The sequence below is a fragment of the Amblyomma maculatum genome, chromosome 11 (genome assembly GCF_055883805.1).
Source record: "Amblyomma maculatum isolate TAMU_Amacu chromosome 11, ASM5588380v1, whole genome shotgun sequence".
Classification (NCBI taxonomy): domain Eukaryota; kingdom Metazoa; phylum Arthropoda; class Arachnida; order Ixodida; family Ixodidae; genus Amblyomma; species Amblyomma maculatum.
The window spans coordinates 151,872,065-151,881,127 of record NC_139354.1 but is presented as its reverse complement, the minus strand read 5'-3'; the positions used below and the strand labels follow the sequence as shown (position 1 = coordinate 151,881,127).

At 43.6% G+C, this 9,063-nt stretch overlaps 1 pseudogene; it reads right to left on the bottom strand.

The window, feature by feature from the left end:
* Window positions 1-5,735: 5,735 nt before the first annotated feature.
* LOC146175189 (uncharacterized) lies at window positions 5,736-8,772 on the bottom strand (annotated as a pseudogene).
* Window positions 8,773-9,063: the final 291 nt, after the last annotated feature.

Below are 9,063 nucleotides of genomic sequence, written 5' to 3'. Positions count from 1 at the left end.
TTTGTGCCATTTGTACCCACCCTATTTTCTTTGTGTTCCACCACTACCATTTAACTAATATATATATATATGCCCCCACCCCTTATGTCATGTATATGGGCCTTTAAAGGGAGAATAAATGAAATGAAATTTTCAGTACAATTAGAACTAGATTGTGCAGCACAGTGGACATGTCTGTGGTAGAGGAAAATGGTTGAATGGCTAATCAACCAAAATTAACTTTTGCATTTAAATTTTAGGGGACAGTATTATATACCAGAACTGAGGGTCCCCAATATTATAGGTGAGCCCAGTTCTTAAATTTTCTTAAAGGGCAATGTACTTCAGAATACTGAACAAGGAAAGGCATATTTGAAAACTATTGTAGTCTTGTTTTCCCACATTGCACGTAAAAAATGTTGCTGCACTTGGTATTGTTGCCAGAATCATGTTAGCTTCTTCTGCATCATCAAAAACACAAAATATGTCTATATTCTCTGAATAAGAAATGTCAGTGATACCATTTTTTAGTTATGTAATGTGGGAAAACCAACTTACAAAGCCTTGAAAGGAATATTTTTGATGCTCATTATGTTAGACCACATAAATGATTAGGAGGGTTTTAGACCTGGGCTCACTCATTAAATAGCCTTCAATTTTGCAGTTTTCATATTGCCTCTTATAAAAAAAATTGATAATTAGGTCTAATCCTGAAGCTGTACCAGGTACCCAAAGTCCACACTGCTGCAATCCGTAAAGGTAAAGAACATAATCTTAGAGAAATTTGTTGTAGACACTGTTTTAATAATCATTCTTGTATAATATTGGTCAGCATTTACAATTTCATTAGTTAGGCATCTAAAGAGATATGCAGTGGACCGTTCTGGCAAATTGCAGTTTATGAGAAATTTTATTCCCGCTGCATGTGCTGCGAGTATTACATGAAGCAGCAATACATAAAATCTCAAGATTTGTGGTTTGTTCAAGGAATTATAAGGGTATTGAAGGGTAATGTTTTTGCCTCTTGAGCAAGATAATGTCGTTTTGAAGTCAAACGGCAGTCTTGGGAAGTTTTTGCATCTGCATAAGCTGATGTGTGGTCTGAAACTAGCAATGAACTTATGTAAAAGTTGCATTTTATTGCCATGCTTCACATAATTCCGCATCTGTGACATCACTGCAGTAATGCACATGTGCAGAAGGTGCTTTGAATGTGCCTAGTTATCACTGTGCTTTTAGCATGAAATGTTCCATCTTTCAGAAGTGGTATCCCACATTTATAAGGCATAGCCTCTGTGGTATGTTCATGCCTTTCTCCAGGAATGTAAACTGCACTAAAGGCAGAAACAATAGATTGGCCTTAGACATACCCCTACAGGAACAAGCTTCATTCTTTCTATTCATGGGAAATGACAACGAATGCAAAAAAAACAAAACCCCCTCCCCCCAAAAAAAAGAAAGAAGAGATTTGCAGTTGTCACTTGTGATGGACGATCAGATGACTAAAGACAGTGTAGTCTCAGGAAAAAAATTAACGCTATAGGCAATATAAGACAATATCATGAAGGACCAGAGACATTGTTTTCTAGGAGGGACAGACCATAGTGACTAGAAACAAGACCACTGGGATGGTCATATGTGAAAGCAAACTATAATTTTTGGGTGTTGGAGTGGAAACCAGCCAACAACAAAGGTGAAAGTGAAGGTGATAAAACAAAGTTTAACATAAAAAGCTAAAAAAAATGGAGAACTGCACATATGAACGATAGAGGGAGGGTTTATTTTAAGTCGCATCTTTTGCCTTTATTAGGCAGCTTCTATTTTATCAGTACGTTTTCATTCATATTTCTTTAAACAACCCTCTGGGTAGTCCAACATCAGTGATGCCTGTGGCTTGACCCTGCTGCTAACAAGAATACGTCTCATTATATATTGTGCCTTACTGAGCACATTGTAAATTTTTTCTGAGATTGCAATGTGCTAGTTGTCTGTGTGTGTGTTAGTGGCACAGGTATAGCTCAGATTTGGAGAATTTTCATGCATCTATATATTGTGTGAGTTCAGTTCTCATTATGCAAACACTTGGAAGCCTGTACTGGTGCAATATTACCACCTGTCTTCCTTTTTACTTGCCCTTTGTGCAGTGGTATTTTATATGTGAATTAATAACTCATAAGCATGTTTTGTGAGACTTCCTTCGGGAGTAACCAATTACAAGTTCTGTTTTCTGTGCAGGTCAAATAGGTGGTACATCCCTGCCCTGACTGTGCGGAGAAGGTTATCCAGTCCGTTGCTGCAACTTGGGTGTAAAATGAGGTGAAATAAATACCACGGTATGTTATTTTAACTGATTGTTCTGTAAATTCTTTTTGTTCACTCTGCAACATAACTTACGGCTTGAACACAACATGACACAGCCTACCTCACCTGGAACATTGCTCACTGTCACACTCCTGACGACACAAAGATATTGCAACATTTCAACATAACCTTTCCTTCCAGAAAATCTTGAAATGTATTGGTTAATTTTGAAGGTAGCGCGAAAAACGAGGACCAAGAGTAGAAGGACACAACACGAGCGCTTTTTCACAACTAAACTTTTTATTGAAAAACACAGAATAAATACCCATCTCGCGAAACTAAAACACAAGAAACAAAAGTGATAGCATCAAGTAGAGGAAAAGTGTAGGGCATGATACAGCTGGTGGGGGTGCTTACTGACTAAGATAAGATGTAAACACAAAAGCACAAAAGCCTCATAGTCACGAAAGCAAACAAGACTTACCAAAAAAGATGAAGGAAGTGACGGGAGATATTAGTTCCATGTGTGGTCTAGATATGCGAATTCTTTTTGTGTTAGAGCAATCGACGGTGCGCTTATGCATGTACTCCCTTGTCTTGATATGTAAAAAGCCTCCGTGATTTCACGTTGAAGTCGTTCCTTATGAGTTGACAATATTTCTGCTTCCTCGTAAAAGGGCTCACATTTTTTCTTGCACAACGGCTTACACTCCGGCTTACAGTACGGCTTACAATCTTAACATCCCTGGCAATGGTCAACCAAATGCGAGGACTTTGACCCTGATATCGATTTTTCGTGTTCCTTTAGCCGTACATTTACACAACGTCCTGTCTGACCTATGTAGGTCTTTCCACAGGAAACTGGCAGCTCGTATACCACCCTCGTTTTGCAAGGAATGAACCCTGAAGCATGGCATACTTTAGATCTTTTCTTATTTTTCTTTTGTCCGTTCCGATTAGCCATCATTCTGCCTACTAAGCCACACACTTTCTTTAGCTTGTTTGGAGTTGCCAACCGGGGACAAATTGCAGTTTTTAGATTTGCTGATATCCTTCAACCACAGTCATGTTTGCTGGCGCTATCATCCGAGATCAATCAAACCCTTACTACATAACGCCTCAGGCCACTCGAAAGTTGTAAAAAACGGAATTGTTCTTTCTTGTCTGCGTTCAGTCCTGGTAAAGTCTTGCATCCACGACATGGTGAAAAGCTTTCATGAACAGGTGAATAGAATAAAGACATCAGGTTATCCGGACAGCGCAATCAGGTTCGCATGTGATAAACTTACCCGCTGGGTAAAAGGTAGCGCACCAAAGAAGTCATCTGACGATATGGCAAAAAAGAAAAAGGTGGTGATACCATACAAGCATCGACTTTCACACAATCTCAGCAACGTGGCCAAGCGCTATGGTGTAAAGGTAATCTTTTCCGCTCCAAACAAGCTCAAGAAAGTGTGTGGCTTAGTAGGCAGAATGATGGCTAATCGGAACGGACAAAACAAAAATATGAAAAGATCTAAAGTATGCCATGCTTCAGGGTTCATTCCTTGCAAAACGGGGGTGGTATATCTGCCAGTTTCCTGTGGAAAGACCTACATAGGTCAGACAGGACGTTGTGCAAATGTACGGCTAAAGGAACACGAAAAATCGCTATCAGGGTCAAAGTCCTCGCATTTGGTTGACCATTGCCAGGGATGTCAAGATTGTAAGCCGTACTGTAAGCCGGAGTGTAAGCCGTTGTGCAAGAAAAAATGTGAGCCCCTTTACGAGGAAGCAGAAATATTGTCAACTCATAAGGAACGACTTCAACGTGAAATCACGGAGGCTTTTTACATATCAAGACAAGGGAGTACATGCATAAGCGCACCGTCGATTGCTCTAACACAAAAAGAACTCGCATATCTAGACCACACATGGAACTAATATCTCCCGTCGCTTCCTTCATCTTTTTTGGTAAGTCTTGTTTGCTTTCGTGACTATGAGGCTTTTGTGCTTTTGTGTTTACATCTTATCTTAGTCAGTAAGCACCCCCACCAGCTGTATCATGCCCTACACTTTTCCTCTACTTGATGCTATCACTTTTGTTTCTTGTGTTTTAGTTTCGCGAGATGGGTATTTATTCCGTGTTTTTCAATAAAAAGTTTAGTTGTGAAAAAGCGCTCGTGTTGTGTCCTTCTACTCTTGGTCCTCGTTTTCGCGCTACCTTCAAAATGAACCAGATTCAACTCGCCCAACTTTCAACCTTACTATTGGTTAGTTTTATTCCTGCTTCCAGTGACCAAGTTTACGATGCAGGTTGGTAATAGTACTCTTGTGTGGATAGCGTATATATGCCACAAGATGATTCTTAGATAACCTATGTAATATGGCATTACTTTAAACTGCTTGAAGGGCAACGTTATCCTTCTCTTGGTGGTATAAGCTAGCGCCATAAAGGTGCAAAACATGGCGCTCTTTGTCGTAATTTAAATTTATACTCTAAAATGGTAACTTTGCACCTGTATATACAGGATAAGTTTATGTTGTCAAGGTGCAAACTTGCACCTTTGATGGAAGGGTATGTTTATGCCATCGACAGACTAAACCATAGGCCTTTATGAAAGGTGCAACATTATGCCTAGGTAGAACACAGTTACATTGCTTGTGAAGGTGCAAGTTTATGCTACCAGAAGCGTAATGTTACACTACATGCAATGGTATAAATACTTAGTCTTCAAGAAACAGCGTAACCTTACCCCCAAAAAGGTGTCAGCTCCGCGACAAGCAGTTTACCCCCCAAAAAGACTAAGATCACACCTTTTTTTTAGAGTGTAAATAGTCATGCGTGATATGACTGACTAGGACGCCATCACAAGGTGACATTGGCCGTGATGTCATCATGATCTCACATCCGGCCATGTCTAATAACCGGAATTGATAATGACGTCATATCCTGTCACGACGCATATACGAAGCGGACCCCGCCGGGCGTTCGATCCAGGCGTCTGTGCGGGGCCTTTAATTTGGCGCTTCCTCGAAAGCCGCACCACCTGGCACCACCGAGAATATAGAAATGGACGCAGTACACCGGGCATCAGCGGCGTGTAAAATTCGTTGAGATCAAAGTAAAGGCGCAGTATCTGTCATAGTCCTCCACGGACACCTTAACCGAGCTGAAAAAGAGAAAGGTGACATTGAAAAAAGGGAGAAAGAGGCGCAGTAGTGAAAGGCTTAGGACAACCACAAAGCTTCCTTCATACCAGTCCAGAACTGTTGAGTGTTTCTTGAATATGTGTGAAAAAAAGTTTTCTGTGTGCACGGCCCCGCGTCGGGTGAAGAACAACTTTTATTCTCGATAAGAAGGCGTATATATACAGTGTGCTGACGTACTGGGACATGCGCAGATTAGGTGAGAGCGAGCGGCGTCAGCCTTACTCAGATCTGCTATATCTTCCTTCTTTACGGAAAAACAAGGTTTAGCGTCGCTCGGGCTGAGGGTACCGACATTGTTCGCGTCGTTACCTTGTGCTTCGGCGTAGCTCTTGGCGGGCTCTGTGCGAGGGCATTCTTGAGGGACAGGACTTGTTTCAGGTTGCGCTCCTACCAGTCGTAGATGTTTTCGTGTGCGTCGAATTTCTCTGCCGTCCTCCGTTTTGACGATCACTGAGCGAGGTTCGTTAGCTGGCCTGAGAAAGACAGCTGCAGACCAGCTCCGCTGGATTATGTCGTACACGGTGACCGGCTGTCCTGGTGTCGCAGGTGGCAGGTACCTGCTGCCGCGGTTGTAGTAAGTCCTTTGGCGTTGGCGTATCTCACGAAGCCGGCTGCAAACCACGTTGCTGGGTATTGCCTGTGGTTCCAAGTGGCTTGTAGGCACCGGGAGAAGTGTCCGAGTTTGGCGTCCCATCAGCCTCTGCACAGAGGACTGTAGCACATCATCACGTGGAGTATTGCGCCATTCAAGCAAAGCCATTTGAAATGCAGGCATTTTAAAGGCGCATTTTTTTAGAAGCTTCTTTGCTTCCTGCACCGCTATTTCTGTCATGCCGTTAGACCGCAGGTGGTAGGGGCTTGACGTGACGTGGGTGATACCTAGGATGTTCAGGAAGTCTTTAAATTCCGGGCTGTTAAAGGGCGGCCCATTATCACTGCACAGCTTCAAAGGCAAGCCATGGACAGAAAAGATTTCAGAACACTAGGTTTTCAGCGAGGTTGCTGTGGCGGTTCGAATTTTCCGAATCTTGAAAAAAAAATGAGTAAACGTCCACGATGACGGCAAATTCACGACCTTCGTAAAAGAACAAGTCAATACCAACAACTTGCCAGGGTAGGGTTGGGACATATTGACTTAAAAGGGGCATTTTGGCGTTTCGCGGCTGATTCTTCATACACACCTTGCACCCTTTACAGACTGCTGAATATCGCTCGCCATGTTCGGCCAGTACATCACGTTCCTAGCCCTCGCCTTTATTTTATCCGCGCCAACATGCGCCGCGTGAAGGAGGCGGATCATTTCGTATCTTTTTGGCTCTGGTATAACTACCTCGTTGCTGCGAAATACGTGACCATCCTGCGCGTGTATCTGCTCTTGGTACTCCCAGTAGGTCCGAAGTTGCTCGGGGACTTCGTGCTTGTGAAGAGGCCACTCTGCCTCGGCGTATTTGCGCAGCTTTGTCAGGTTGCTGTCGTCACTGGTTGCTGCAAGCAGGTCTTTCAAGCAGCGCTCCGAGGCTGAAACGCAATCAAGAACATTGACTTGAAATTCCTGGGCCCGCTTGCACAAAACAATCTTAAGACTGTCTTAGCTAAGTCCAGACTTAACTGGAGTCTAAAGAATAGGCCACTAGCATGGCCGCTTAAGACTGGAGTCAAGACTGGGCTTCAGTCCTGACTTGAATAAGCCGCTTGTATGATTACGACTCTAGTGCTGTCTTGGTTAAGACACAAGGACGCCAGGTGTCTAAGTAGAGAAATTAGGGAAATAAATGGATGCGCTGGCACTGTCTCTGCTATAAGATGTACACATTCCGTCAATTTTGCGTTGTGTAAAACCCGTGCCATTGCTTTTTGCGGCTTAAGATTGTGTTACGAGGAAAAATGCCCCAAGTGGTTTCTGAGGCCGTTCTGGGAAGCCACTCTGTTGAACACGAACAGGAAGCGTTCGACGTTTGGAACACGAGCCGTCTTAAATAAGCTTGGTCTTTCTAAAGACAACATTTAAGTCTGGACTTAGCTCGGACTTTATCGTGCAAGCCAGCCCTGGTGTTCTTCCATGTATGCCTTACTGGGAAAGCGAGATAAAACATCTGCGAGGAACAGTTCTTTGCCGGGTTTATACGTAACGATGATGGGATAACGTTGCAACGTCAGCTGCATGCGTTGCAAGCGTAGCGGGCACTGGTGCAGTGGTTTATTGAAAATGGCCTCCAATGGACAATGATCTGTCTCCACTGTTACTGCATGCTGTCCAAATATATAGTCATAAAATTTTGTGCAGCCATGCGCTATCGCGAGGGTTTCCTTTTCTATCTGAGCATATCCTTGCTGCGCACCTGTGAGCGACCGCGATGAAAACGCGACGGGGTGCGCATCCTACATCAGAACGGCGCCTACCCCGAACTGACTTGCGCCAACTGATAACGTAACTCCTTTCTTGTGGTCAAAATAACAGAGAATCGGGGCTGTTATCAGAGCATCGCGCAACTTTTCGAAGCTTTTTTGCTGCTCTTCGTCCATACCCATGCATCTTTGAGTAGCAAAGATCGAAGAGGGGCGGTCACCACAGACATGTTAGAGATGAAACGTTGCACGAAGTTTATCGTGCCCAGAAAAACTTGCAGTTTACTATTCTTTGGTGCTGGCATTTTCAAAATATTTTGTACACGTCGTGGGTCAACTTGCAGGCCTTCTGCAGGGACCACGTCTCCCAGGTAGCGTACTTCGGGCTGGAAAAAGTAACATTTCTTCAAGTTTAGTCTAAGGTTATGTTCGCGACAGCGTGTTAAAAGATGTTAAAAAGTAGTGTTTTTCTTTAGTCTTGCCCCATAAGAGGATGTCATGCATTACTACTGCGACATTTGGCAAACCTTCTAGCACGCAATGCATTGCTGCTTGAAACACTTCCGAAGCTGAGGCAATTCCAAAAGGCATGCTCATTGTGCAGAGCTTGGAGCTTGCGTCAGCTAGATTTATTTGCCAGAATCCTGATGCCGCATCTAGAGTTGTAAAGAACGTGGCTCCGGCAAGCTTAGGCACTACATCTTCAAGAGTCGGCATGGGGTAATGCTCCCGTAGCAAAGCTTTGTTGAGTGCTGTGGGATCTAGGCAAATGCGTACTTTTTCTTTCCTAACTACAGTAACCATGTGACTGGACAATTCTGTAGGCTCATTTAGCTTGGATATGACGCCTTGTTCTTCCATGCGCTAGAGCTGTTCCTTGATTTTTACTTGGAGGGCTACTGGAGCTCTCCTCGCCGGGACGACCACTCCCACGGCTTTGGGCTTTAACTTCATCGTGTACTCAACGCCTTTTAACTGTCCCAGTTCACTGAAAACATCTGCAAACGATTGCGCTGCTGGGTACAACTGGTCGACATGAACAGTTTCTACGCTACAAATAAACTCAAATCGTTCAGCTACTGAGCCACTGAGAGTCACGGGCACATTTTGGTCAACCACGAAAAACGTCTGTTTGTGAACTTTGTTGTTAGCGCGCAAATGCAGCGGAATTTGTTTTGGCCCGAGTTTTGTGGCCGAAGAATGCAGTTAACGTTACGCGACATTTTTGGTGAGGCTTGTTCGGCA